The sequence below is a fragment of the Perognathus longimembris genome, chromosome 3, assembly GCF_023159225.1.
Source record: "Perognathus longimembris pacificus isolate PPM17 chromosome 3, ASM2315922v1, whole genome shotgun sequence".
Lineage (NCBI taxonomy): Eukaryota > Metazoa > Chordata > Mammalia > Rodentia > Heteromyidae > Perognathus > Perognathus longimembris.
The window spans coordinates 77,126,154-77,140,020 of NC_063163.1; the positions used below are offsets into that span (position 1 = coordinate 77,126,154).

At 44.8% G+C, this 13,867-nt stretch overlaps 1 protein-coding gene across 2 annotated transcripts in view; it reads right to left on the reverse strand.

The window, feature by feature from the left end:
* The window catches only part of Kremen1 (kringle containing transmembrane protein 1), an 85,012-nt gene that overhangs the window by 37,660 nt on the left and 33,485 nt on the right, over positions 1 to 13,867 (reverse strand). The window lies entirely within an intron of this gene.

Consider the following 13,867-nt stretch of genomic DNA (forward strand, 5'->3'; position numbering starts at 1 on the left):
TTTCTCTTCTTGGGTAAGAGGAGAAAACTTGAGCCAGCCACAGGACTCTAATGGAAAAGGACAGGAAAACAAATGTGCTTTTTCACAGGGACTTTTCCTCCCTGCTTCTGAGAACCATGGGTGGGACACAGTCTGGAAATCCTCTCAGTTGACCCGCTTTTGAAGACAACATGACGTGTCTTCTCCAGCAAGACTCAGAGCCACACTTTCCAGCACGAGTCAGAGGCTGACCCTGCCTCAGAGGTCTCCCTCCTGGTGCCCAGAGCTGTGAGAGACTAATGTGTTTAAGAATTCAGTCTTGGAGAGCTAGGAATGTGGCTCAGTGGTAGAGTGTTTGCCTAGCATGCATGAAGCACTGGGTTTGTTTCCTCAGTACCACATAAACAGAAAAAGCCAGAAGTGGTGCTGTGGCTCAAGTGGTAGAGCCTTAGACTTGAGAAAAAGAAGCTCAAGGACAGTATGCAGGCCCTAAGTTCAAGCCTTATGACTGGCAAGAAAAAAAAGAATTCAGTCTTGGCCAGGTGTGGTAGCCCATACTTGGGAGACAAGAGGATTGTAGGTTTGAGGCCAGCCTGCCTTACATAGTGAGACTAATTAAAAAAAAAAAAACAGTACTTGGATGTTGTGCTTGCTTAGCATAGACAGGTCCCTGTGTTCAAAAAGTAAAATTAAAGTAATTCAGTCTTGAATGACAAGGAGTCACTTTCATTTAGCTCCCACTGAAGGAACATAAGAATGAAGGAAGGATAAGAAGAACATTAATAAATACTCACTTAGGACTGAGGGCATGGCTAAATGGTAGAGCAACTGGCTACGCAACCCAGAACCTCAGGTCTGCCCAAAGAAAAGAAGAGGACAGGGAAGCCAAGGGGGAAAAGCCTGGACTGGGAATCTGCAGGCCTGGAGTCCTTGCAGTTCTCCATGACAGCTTCTAGTCAAGGCCGGGTTAGCCTGGTCTCTTCTTTGTCATCTCCCCTGCTTTCACATGGGCTAGTGCTTTCTGTGAAATGCAAGCAATGAGTATTTTAATATTCAGATAGATCTTTTCCTGCTTTTGATTTTTGTCCTTAAAAACAGTGCTTTTACTTTCCTCAGCAAGTTGCTCTTGTTGGGTGGTGAATAATGACAGCCTCCTCCATAATGACAATAAATTCACTATTCAGCACATGCCATCTGCCTGGTCTGTGGTATTTAGTTTACATACACTATCTCACTGTGCTCTCACAAGAATCCTTTGAAGCCTATGTTAGTTATTTTTCTCCTATTGATGTAGATGAGCTTAGGAAGGCTGTGATGAGGGCTGTGGGTATGGTCAGAGGTAGAGTACAAGAAGCCATCAGTTTTATCCAGCACTGCTGGTGGCTCATGCCTGTAATTCCAGTTTCTTTGGAGCCTGAGATCTGCAGATCAACAGTAAATGCCAGGGGCTAGGGATATGGCCTACTGGCAAGAGTGCCTGCCGCGTATACATGAGGCTCTGGGTTCAATTCCCCAGCACCACATATACAGAAAACGGCCAGAAGTGGCGCTGTAGCTCAAGTGGCAGAGTGCTAGCCTTGAGCAAAAAAAAAAAAAAAAAAAGCCAGGGACAGTGCTCAGGCCCTAAGTCCAAGGCCCAGGACTGGCAAAAAAAAAAAAAAAAAAAAAAGAGTAAATGCCAGCATGGACAGAATAGTCTGTAAGACTCTTATGTCTAGTTAACCAACAAAAAGCTGGAACTGGAGACATGGCTCAAGTGGTAGAACTCCAGCCATAAGCAAAAAAAAAAAGAAAAGCTGAGTGAGAGCTTGATGCTCTGAGTTCAAGCTCCAAAGCTCAAGCACAAAAGACAGAGAAGGGAGGAAGGGAAAGAAAGGAGGAGAGAAGAAGGGGGAAATAAAGGAGCAAAGAGAAGGGAAGACCCAAAGAGAGATAGATGGTACATGCCTTCTTTTTAAGGCTCTTGGGACATGGGGGCTGGGTTCTGCAATACACCCTAATGTCCTTCCAGTGCAGTCTTACTCAGGTTACAGTACGTAAATTCTAGCCTTAGCAACCAAACAACTGTCAAGCACAGAAGCATGCCCACTGAGGTGAAAGCTCAATTTGAATGGAAGTCTTCAGCCCTGGCCAGTCTGTTTTCTATTCCACCACTCTCAGACCAGATCTTGGATACCTGCTTTATGGAAAAAGAAGCAAAGTTCTTGTCTTAGATTTTGGAAAGTTTTTCCAAGACTCTGCAGAACTTTTTGTTTGGCTCTTGTAAATAAAAACCTGCTTTTTCAGAAATGATACAACTTTTATTTTCAACATCCTACCTGTGTCAACCCATCTTTCCTGCCCTGGGGATCTCTAGTTGGTACCTCATAGCTGAATACCAAGATGACATGGGCACCGAGCACTCGATACTTCCTCCAAAGCCTCAACATGTGCAGCAGGGAGGCCTCCTATATCCTGTCCCACCCAGCTACAACTTCTGTTCCACATCTGACAGTGGCCATCTTGGCACATATCCTTACCACAATGTGTCCCCAGCTGTAGCATTATACATTTATTTCTAAAGTTCCTTGTCAGTCACTCTGATTCTTCACCACCTCGTGTGTGACAGTAACTCACTTGAAGAAACACACAGTACTTCCTTCCTCTCTGCAGTTCTACCATTAAGGGCAGGTAGTATTCCTAAGGATCCTGGCCCCAATGCAGCCTGGAAGTCTCAGCACTGACTCCCTGCTGGTGGGAGCTCCTTCTGAAACAGACTGCTAGTGGTTCATATGGTTGAGTCTCCAATAGCTCTAACAATCCCCCAACCCCGGTCCTGTATGTGTGCTGGCCCCACTTAAAGAGTCAGAACTGATTCCCTCTCCTCTTAGGTCTAGGCTGGTCTCACCACTGACTTTGATCCGCAGAATGCTGAGTTCTTCCCACTTCCTCTCTCAGGGAAGCCAGCACCCCAGGTAAGGCCAAAATATGCTTCTGGAATGAGTGGTCACCAGGTGGAGGCCAGAAGCCAGTGTGGGTATCAGGACCCAGCAGAAAAGAACTGCCCAGCTGAACGGCGGCCAGCCCACAGTGGAACTTTAAGTCCCAGGACCGAGGCAGCCTGTCACTCAGTCACAGACAAGTGACAAAAGGAATGACACAGCTGCATTCCTGGGAAGAAGAGCTCTGTTTATTGACTTGGACTCTTTTTTTCAGGGATACCACAAATATCCCAGGAAGGAACCTCAGAGTCATCTCTCACTTTTCCTGCCCTTTTATCCCCATATACTCCCCTCCCATCAGAAAAGTTCTGCCTTCCTCCCTCAGACATCTAGGATTTAACCCTTCTTGTCTTCTCTTACTGCTACCTCACAGCCCCATCCTTGTTCCCTAGATTTAGGAACCTAGACCATTCTCTTCTCTGCAAGCTTCCTTCCTCTGAGGTATCCTGTAATCACATGGTTCTTTCAGCACAGTGGTTCTATAGAATCAACTCTGGCTTTGAAAGTCTATTTTGTACTCTAGGTAGCCTGGATCCCAAGCCCCCATGCCTGCCATGCAGCACCCCTCCTCCAGGCCTCTGTCAGCTTGCCCCTGACCCACCACCAGCCCTGTTCGTTTTTCTCCCACCTTCCATGGTCCTTACTGAAGGCTCCTATCTCATTCACAGCCTTCTATCTCATCAGTCAGCACTTACTACACTGTGGGGGTGCCAGTCCCCTGTTTGACCCTATGTTTATAAACTCAGATTCCTAATTACAGTGTAAGGCTGAAGGTCTATTTCATGTGTTTGGGCACATTCCATACAGACACATGCTAATGTTAATTTTTAGAAGTCATCCTGCAGATCAAGTAATTTTCCTTCTTTGGAGCTGGGAATATGGCCTAGTGGCAAGAGCGCTTGTCTCCTACACATGAAGCTCTTGGTTTGATTCCCCAGTACCACATATGTGGAAAATGGCCAGAAGGGGCGCTGTGGCTCAGGTGGCAGAGTGCTAGCCTTGAGCGGGAAGAAGCCAGGGACAGTGCTCAGGCCCTGAGTCCAAGGCCCAAGACTGGCCAAAAATAAAAATTTTCCTTTTTTTTTTTTTTGGCCAATTTTCCTTTCTTAAATGACTAAAAGGGGCTGGGTATATGGCCTAGTGGCAAGAGTGCTTGCCTCATATACATGAAGCCCTGGGTTCAATTCCCCAGCACCACATATATAGAAAACGGCCAGAAGTGGCTCTGTGGCTCAAGTGGCAGAGTGCTAGCCTTGAGCAAAAAGAAGCCAGGGACAGTGTTCAGGCCTTGAGTGCAAGGCCCAGAACTGGCAAAAAAAAAATAAAATAAATTTTTAAAGAAATGACTAATATAGTCCACACCAGTATGCTGTAGAGCATTTAGTATGACACTGAGGGAAAAGTCCATTTGGTTCAGAAAGTCTGTGTTTTTATGGGATATTAAATAACATCAGCTGCAGAAAACAGATTAATCAAGTCCATGCCAGATCTGAAACTGAAAGCCTATCCTGTAAGAACAAATGTGTCTTTGGAGCCTAGTGCCACCCCTGGCCCCACATTATAGCTGCCACAGCAGCTGGTGCACATACCAAGTCCTGTGGCCAGTCAGATGAAAGAGGAATGGATAGGAACATAAAAACAAGAAGGTTCGGTGGGAAGAACATACCACCACAACCTTGACAGCACTTCAGTGGTTACCCTGAGGCAGTTCTTGGACCTGGTATTATGGTTTGATCTCAAGTGTTCCCTCAAAAGCTATATGTGTGTTAGAGGCTTCATGTTCAGCAGGTGGCACTATTTTGGGAGGTTTGAGTAACCTCAGGGAGGGAGAAACCAAGCTGGAGGCAGCAGCTCACTGGGAGTGGGTCCTTGTCCCTTGGGCCTTCCTCCCACTTGCTTCTATCCACCTTTAGGTGGAGGGTTCTCCTCTGCCACCTGCCCCCTGCCACCATGAAGGTCTTCCCATGAGCATGGGCCAAATGACCTGAGACTGAATTCTCTGAAACTGTGAGTCAAAATAAATCTTCCCTCCTTTAAGTTATTTCTGTCAGGTTTTGGTCCTAATACACTGGGGGTTGAATGTATTTCATTCACTTAATATCCAAATTAGCTGTGGAAGGTAGACGAGAAAACCAAGGCTCAGAGAAGAGTTGCTGTGCCTAAAGCTACTAGAAGCCGAGTGGCTCTGGAGACCACTTCCTTTCCCCTGGCTGTGCTGTCTCCCAGGAAGAAAGAAGACTTCGCAGCATCAGGAAAGCACAGCAGGCACCTGTTCTGCCTCCTGTGCTATGTGGGGGGGGGGGGGGGACATGGAAACATTTGGCTCTTTCTGGTGGCTGCCAAGGACAAGCTTAGCAGGGCAGGAGAAGCAGCCATAAATTCCATCAATGCTCCTCCACAAAGACACACACCATCCAAGAAGAGCATGCCTACTATACAAATGCCACTTCCAGAGAAACCCTGACAACGCCTCCTAGCTTAACCTCTCCTTCACAGAAATCCCAGAGCCACCCCTGTCCTGCCAACCATAGCCTCAGAATCACAGAAAGCAAGAATGAACTGTATCAAAACAGGATTCTGACAATGCCACATCTAAAAGATTCAGTTGAGCAAAAGCACTAGGTGACTGTAAAAGAGAAAGAGGTACCAAAAACTTAGTCTAAATATTTTGTAATTTTCATGTTTTCAGTACTCTTCTCTGGCCAACAACTGAGGAGAGAAAGATACTGCTGCCCAGGGCTGTGTCTCTTGAGAGAGGGTGAGGAAGGCCCTGGACCCAGTGTTTCCCACCTTGGGGAACCCTTTTCAGCTGAGAAAGCTGGACAGGAACACCCCGCAGTGACAGCCCTGCATTGTCCAGACTGGGTCTGCTATCCAGCTTCCTGGATACTGGAGCAGTGTGCTGAGAGAAAATGACTTACATCTAGCAGCATGAATGGCAGACCTTATGTCACACTGACTTAATCCTTTGGTTTCCAAGATGTCAAAAAAGCAGTCTAAGGGCTGGGAATATGTCCTATTGGTAGAGTGCTCGCCTCGTATACATGAAGCCCTGGGTTCAATTCCTCAGCACCACATATATATAGAAAAAGCCAGAAGTGGCGCTGTGGCTCAAGTGGCAGAGTGCTAGCCTTGAGAAAAAAAAAAAAAAAAGAAGCCAGGGACAGTGCTCAGGCCCTGAGTTCAAGGCCCAGAATTGGCAAATAAATAAATAAAGCAGTCTAATAATTCAGCATAGTGTGTGAATTTCAGACTTTAATTCCCAAACAATCCACAAAGAAAATTCTAATCAAGGGCATCAAAAGAAGCCCCCAATCTATCCCAAAGCCTCTATTTTCAAGAAAATAAAGGGCTGGGATGTAGCTCATTGGCAAAGCTCTTGCCTAGCAAGTGCAACGTCCTGGGTTCAATCCCCAGTACCAAAAAACAAAAGACAAAAAAATAAATAAAGGTACCAGAGCTGTTCTTTTTCTTTCTTATCTTTTTGTGTGCCAGTACTAGGGATTGAATTCAGAGCCAGGGTGTTCTCTCTTTTTCCACTCAAGACTGGTACTCTATCACTTGAGATACACCTCTTTTTTTTAGCCTTTTGCTGGCTAACTGGAGAGAAGAGTCTCAAGGACTTTCCTACCCTGGCTGGCTGGGAACCATAATCCTCAGATCTCAGCCTCCTGAGTAGCTACGATTACAGGTGTGAGCCACCAAGCCAGCACCAAGCTAGAGCTGCATTTTTATAGGGAAAATTCTAACAGAAGAGAAATAATAAATCTAGTTTAAACAAGCCAGACAGAGTGTTATTTAGTGGAAGGGAACTGAGCCAATAAGGTTTCTGACTCCTGGGGTTCCATAGTTCAGAGGAGTGATTGACGGCATGTTCTCAAGGCCGGCTTACCCACATGACAGAATCACTGGAGAATGTCTCCTGGGTGAGAGGGCAAATCTCACCCCAGTCCCTAAGGAAGGCTTCAGTTACCACAGAGAAAAGTCTTCTTCAGAAACAGCACTGCCCTCACCTCACCATCACCTGCTTCCTAGGTCAAGTCCAGGCGTCTACCTGGGTACAGGACTTTATGTTATTTAGCTTGGTCTTTTTCTCAGACCTCATCTCCTGTCCCTTCCTTCTTAACAATCAGTGTTTCAGTAATACTAACATGGGTGGAATTCATAGGGGGGGGGAAAGCACAGGTAAAAAGACAAGTAAGGAAAAAGAAAGGGAGCGAGGATGAGAGAGCAAAAGGAGGGCACACACACTGGAACAGTTTTGTGTCCTCTTGTCTTTTTTTTTTTTTTTTTTCCAATCATGGGGCTTCAACTCAGGGCCTATCTGCTGTTCCTAAGCTGTTTTTTGATCAAGGCTAACATTCTACCACTTTGAGCCACAGCTCCACTTCCAGTTTTTTGGTGGTTAATTGGAGATAAGGGTCTCACGATTTTCCCCACCTAGACTGGCTTTGAACATGATCCTCAGATCTCAGCCTCCTAAATAGCTAGTATTACACACATGAGCCACCAGCACCTGGCTTTGTGTACTCTGTCTTCTGCTGCCTTGCCCCACCCTAACATATAGAACCTAGCTGCTTAAAGTGTAGCTCTACAGCTCCATCAATCTAGGAACTTCTTAGGCATGAAGTCTCCTGGGCCCATGCCAGACAGTTGCATCCAACAAGAGTCTGGGGATTTTATGTGTCTTGAAGATGAGAAGTCCCATACTGGGTACCAGTGGCTCATGCCTGTGACCATAGCTATTCAGGAGGCTAAAACAGGAGGATTGCAGTTCAAAGCCAGCCTAGGCAAGAAAGTCTGTGAGACTCATCTCCAATGAACCACCAGCAAAACCAGATGTGATGCTGTGGCTCAAAGTGGTAGAGTACTAGGTTTGAGCAAACCAAGCTCAGGGACAGTGCCCAGGCCCTGAGCTCAAACCCCATGACCAACAACAGCAACAAAAAATATGAGAAGCCCTGCACTAAGATCCCACTTCCCCAAGAATCTCTTGTGACAGTCAGAGGCCAGTCTCTAGTGTGCCTGGGTAGATGCCCTCTCTGGAGTCCCCAACCTGATCTCAGGCCCATTATGCTGCAGCGTGAGAGCTTGCCATTCTTGTATTCCTCCATTAGGTATAAGGTCTGGTGAGAGCTTAAGAAATACCATTTGTGGGCTGGGGATATAGCCTAGTGGCAAGAGTGCCTGCCTCGGATACATGAGGCCCTAGGTTCGATTCCCCAGCACCACATATACAGAAAACGGCCAGAAGCGGCGCTGTGGCTCAAGTGGCAGAGTGCTAGCCTTGAGCAAAAAGAAGCCAGGGACAGTGCTCAGGCCCTGAGTCCAAGGCCCAGGACTGGCCAAAAAAAAAAAAAACAAAAAAAAAAAAGAAATACCATTTGTGAGTGGAAATATCACATTGAAATCCTCCCTTTATAAATAATGTATGGCTTTGGAGTTTCCCCCCTCCTCCCAGTCCTGGTGCTTGAACTCAGGACCTGGGCACTGTCCCTGAGCTCTTTTGCTCAAGGCTAGCACTCTACTACTTGAGCCACAGCACCACTTCCAGCTTTTTCTGTTTATGTGGTACTGAGGAATTGAACCCAGGGCTTCATGCATGTTAGGCAAGCACTCTACCACTAAGCCACATTCCCAGCCCTGTATGCTAATTTTTAGCAAAGAAATAGTATTTGTCATAACTAATAACTTCTAAAGTTCTTGTGATTTTAAACTTTAATATTAATCACTACTTTAGTAATAGTTTGAATAACTTTAAATAATAACTAATAGTTTTCATAAGTTTAATAACTGAACATTTACAAACTTCTACAATGGATTCATACCCGTGCACTATGTATAACAGTGATTTTAAACTTTAATATTAATCACTACTTCAGTAATAGTTTGAATAACTTTAAATAATAACTAATAATTTTCATATTTAATAACTAAACATTTACTAACTTCTACAACGAATTCATACCCATGCACTATGTATAACAGTATCACCAGGGCTGGGGCTACAGATCAATCATAGAGTACCTACCTAGCCCAGCAATGTAGGTCAATACATTACCTATTTCAGTCCAGACACTCTGAATATTACATTAACATACTTTTAAATACTATAAAATTAATGTAAATTTTTATCTTACAATGCATATAAGTAGATAAGCCTGGTGATGGTGGCTCACACCTATAATCCTAGCTATGTGAAGGCTGAAAAGGGGAGGATCAAGGTTTTCAAGACCTCTTTTGAACCCACAGCTGGGTGCAGTGGTGCACACCTGTCATTCCAATCTATGTGAAAGGCTGAATCTAGGCAGAAAACTCCACAAGACTGTCTCCATAGAGGAAATTCAACAAACATGCACATGTGCACACACTACACACACACACACACACACACACACACACACACAGAGAGTATTACAACATTTACAGTCCCAGCTACTCCGAAGCTAAAGTGAGAGGATCATTTGAGCCCAGGAAGTCAAGACCAGCCCAGGGAGCATAAAACTACTATGCCATTACTGTGGCTAATAAAAGTTAATAATAACTCCTTAGTTTAATCTTATATAAAATCTGATTTACATTTCTCTATTTCAAAAGATAATTTCTTTTTTTTTTTTTTTTGGCCAGTCCTGGGGCACACTGTCCCTGGCTTCTTTTTGCTCAAGGTGCTTAACACTCTGCCACGTGAGCCACAGCGCCACCTCTGGCCGTTTTCTGTATATGTGGTGCTGGGGAATTGAACCCAGGGCCTCATGTATACGAGGCAAGCACTCTTGCCACTAGGCCATATCCCCAGCCCCTCAAAAGATAATTTCTTTTACAGCTGAACTTATAGTTAAACTAAAACAAAATAGCTCTCACAGATGAGAAGGTAAATTTCTCATGGCCTAGGGGCTGGGAATGTGGCTTAGTGGTAGAGTGCTTGCCTAGCATGCATGAAGCCCTGGGTTCAATTCCTCACTACCACATAAACAGAAAAAGCTGGAAGTAGCTCTGTGGTTCAAGTGGTAGAGTGCTAGCCTTGAGCAAAAGAAGCTCAAGACAGCACTCAAGCCCTGAGTTCAAGCCCCAAGACAAGCAAAAAACAAAAACAAATTCTCATGCTCAAACCACCAGCTGAATTTCTTTAGCCTTAGACCCAAATCAGCTATGAGACAAACAATCCTGTATTTGCCTATAAATGCCATTTGAGATAGCTTCCCCCACTCACAAATTGCATTGCTTACTTTTTTTTAATCTAAGCAAAGCAAATTTTACTTCTGTGCAAAAGGGTGTGCACGCAGCCAAAAATCTAGCAAGCAAGCACCTATATTGCTTACTTTTTAAAATCCCTATAAAACTTTTATTAAAGAACTTACAGGTAAAATAGAGTAAAGCAAATACCTTATTAAGGTCTACAAAAGCAAATCCCCTTAAAGGCAATTTCAGTAGTGAGGTTGAGTTTAACACAAGAAGAATATGCAGGATATTAGACCAAATGAGTCTTCCTTAGTAGAGCTCTAGAGGGTGGGATCCATAGGGGTAGTAAACTTGATGACCATGGAGTTTACTCTTCAAATCCATATTTCTCCTAATGCAATAAGATCTTGAGTTTCGATCCTGAGTTAGTCTCCATGTAGCAACATGGGCTGATCCATCTCTGGAAGGGAAAGCCCAGTGCCAGCTTTCTGTGCCCCTTTGAATCATAATTCATCTAGGCCTCTAGCTCACAGCCCTTCTGTTAACATGCCCAGGGGCCGAGGTTCCTCTCCACACAATGGCCCACCATTCACCTAGATTCTGCTTTGTCCCTAAACATTCAACCCCCAGCCTCCTGCTGGGCCCATGCACTCAGTATGAATTTCCAGGAACCTCATGGTGTCACAGGCCTTTTCCGGAATGACAAGTTCGGTTCTAGTCATGAATAGCAGTCTTTACACAGAGGCTTAGTACTATTCATAGAAATGATGACTCCACATCCAGAAATAGTGAGAAACTGGCCTAAAGGAGGCAGCCTGTATCTCTATTAAATCCACCAGGCTATTACCCAGGTGGGTACACATTTTAACCCTCACAATGATGAAAATCATTGCCATATCAATCTCTGCCATATTAATCAAACATACCAGAAACACAACACTGTCAGATTCAACATGAGGGGGTGTGGCTTGATGGGGAGTCCTAGTACCCACAGAGTAAAGGGTTCTCCAAAGAACTAATGCTACATAGGGCTTAGCCTCCCCCCCAAACCAGGTATTATTGAGTTCTCATTCTCTACTTCTGATGTCTCCACACCCAGACCACTTGAGAGTTATAAAAGGACCAGAAAAAATGAAAACCATGTTGAATTTTCTTCCTTTGAAATGGCAAGGAGTATCTGGCAGATCCTATGTGTTAGGATTCCATGGGGTATATGAGGTGTATTGTATTGTATTGTATGGGGTGTTCATATTATTTTGCTATCATTCTCCCTTATGTAGCTGACTGTCAATGACCACATGAAGCAGCTCCTGTTGGCCCAGGATATATTTTATAAGTGTGGTTGAAGATTATCTTTGCAAATGAAAGTACCCAGATTCAATCCCCTCTTCATTCCTCAGAGAATGGCACAGGCTGTAGGAAAAGACCAGCTTTGTGTAGAGCAAATGGACCGAGGAAAATCAGCTTTTCTCTCCTCTGCCCCCTGTTCTTTATACAACAAGAGCCAAATGAGTGATTTTTTGTTTTTTTCATTTTGAAACTGATTAAGCAGCTTGAGCAATAGCTCATTCTTATAGTCTTTACTGCTTTCTCAATGTGGGCATGGGATAACGGCCCACTCAGGATGGAAGGATGGCAAAGCTGCCAGGCAGTGGGGAGGCTCAAGGTAGGAGCTACAAAAGGTGCCGTTACAGTGCTGGGCCTGCAGCCCTGGCCAGGACCCTTTCTTTCCCCTGAAGGCACCAGAATTCACTGCAGCTGCAGGCCTAGGGGAGGGGAGTCCCAGACTTTCATGTCACCTCTGTCCTAAGGAGCAGAAGGGGGAGCAAGACAAAGAATGGCTTATGGGAAGAGACAGTAAGCTAGCAGACTGGTTATGTATGAGTGAACGCTCCTTGGCTTAGGTCTGGGAACTGAAAAACTCTGTTCCTCTGGCATGTTTAAAAATATCTTCTAGCCAGGCACCAGGCCTGTAATCCTAGCTACTCAGGAGGCTAAGATCCGAGGATCATGGTTCAAAGCCAGGTAGGAAAGTCCATGAAACTCTTATCTCCAATTAACCCCCAGAAAACCAGAAGTGGAGCTGTGGCTCAAAGTGGTAGAGCATTAGCCTTGAGCACAGAAGCTCAGGAACAATGCCTAGGCCCTGAGTTCAAGCCCCACAACATCAACAAAAAAATAATAATCTGAGGCTGGGTTTAGCGCAATGGTACAGCAATTGCCTAGCATGCACAACATCCTCAGTTCAGCGCTCAGTATTGTAAATAATTATAATAATAATATTACTATTATTACTTTAATAGATGAAATGACAATAAACACCTATATACTCCTCTATATCCACAGGCTCTGCCTTATTTATGGGTTCCACATCTCCAGACTTAGGCCCAGATTGAAAATATTTGGGACACCCCCTCCATCTGCAGTGAACATGCTCAGGATCTTCCTTGTCTCATCCTCTAAACAGTGCAGCAGAACAACTATGCAGAGTATCAGCATTCTAAGCCATTGGAGGTGGTTTTCAGTATGGGGACGATGGGCACGGGTGTGTACAAACACTGCATGGTTCACAGAAGGACCTGAGCATCCCAAATAGTGAAGGAGAGGAAGGACAGCAGATTCTGGAACGAGTCCCGCTCAAAGGCCAAACCAGATTTCATTTATGTTTCCATACTTTAAGCCTTTTGTGAAACCTGGCTGCAATATTTTCTACCTTGTTTTCAAATATCTTAAAACGTAATTTTTCCCAGGAAATGGAAACAAGGTTTTTTTGTGTTGTTTTTTTTTTTTGGCCAGTCCTGGGCCTTGGACTCAGGGCCTGAGCACTGTCCCTGGCTTCTTCCCGCTCAAGGCTAGCACTCTGCCACTTGAGCCACAGCGCCGCTTCTGGCCGTTTTCTGTATATGTGGTGCTGGGGAATCGAACCTAGGGCCTCGTGTATCCGAGGCAGGCACTCTTGCCACTAGGCTATATCCCCAGCCCGGAAACAAGGTTTTTGGTGTTGTTGTTTGTGGTGGTGGTGGTGGTGGTTGTTGCTGGGTTGTTTTTTTTTTTTAATTCTGGAGGAGTAAAGAAGGTGCATAGAAAGGAAGGGAGACCAAATGCAATCATGCTATCCAATATAGACTAACTGGAAAACGCAACTCTTGGGAAGGGATGGGAGGAGGAAAGTAAAGGATTAGGTGACGTTGTTCACAAAAAGAAAAGTACTCATTACCGACTTCTGAAGTGGTAGCCCCTTTGTACAACACATTAAAGGGAGATAGTGGTTTGTTTTGTTTTATTGAGGTTTTTGTTTTTTGCCAGTCCTGGGGCTTGAACTCAGGACCTAGGCACTCTTCCTGAGCTACTTTTGCTCACAGCTAGCACTCTACCACTTGAGCCACAGCACCACTTCTGGCTTTTTCTGTTTATGTGGTACTGAGGAATCAAACCTAGGGTTTCACACATGCTAGGCAAGCACTCTACCACTAAACCACATTCCCAGATTTGAGAGATAATGGTTTTTAAAGGGCTACTTTTTGTTAGTTTTGATTTAATCTACACTAGCCTGGATCTTGCCATCCTTCTGTCTCAGCATCCCCACTGCTGGGACGATAGGTGTGTACCACCATGCCAAGCTTTAAGGTATCTTTTTTTCTTTTCTGGTACCAGTCCTGGGGCTTGAACTCATGACCCTGAGCTTTATCCACTCTCAGCTAGTACTTTACCAATTGAGGCATAGTTCA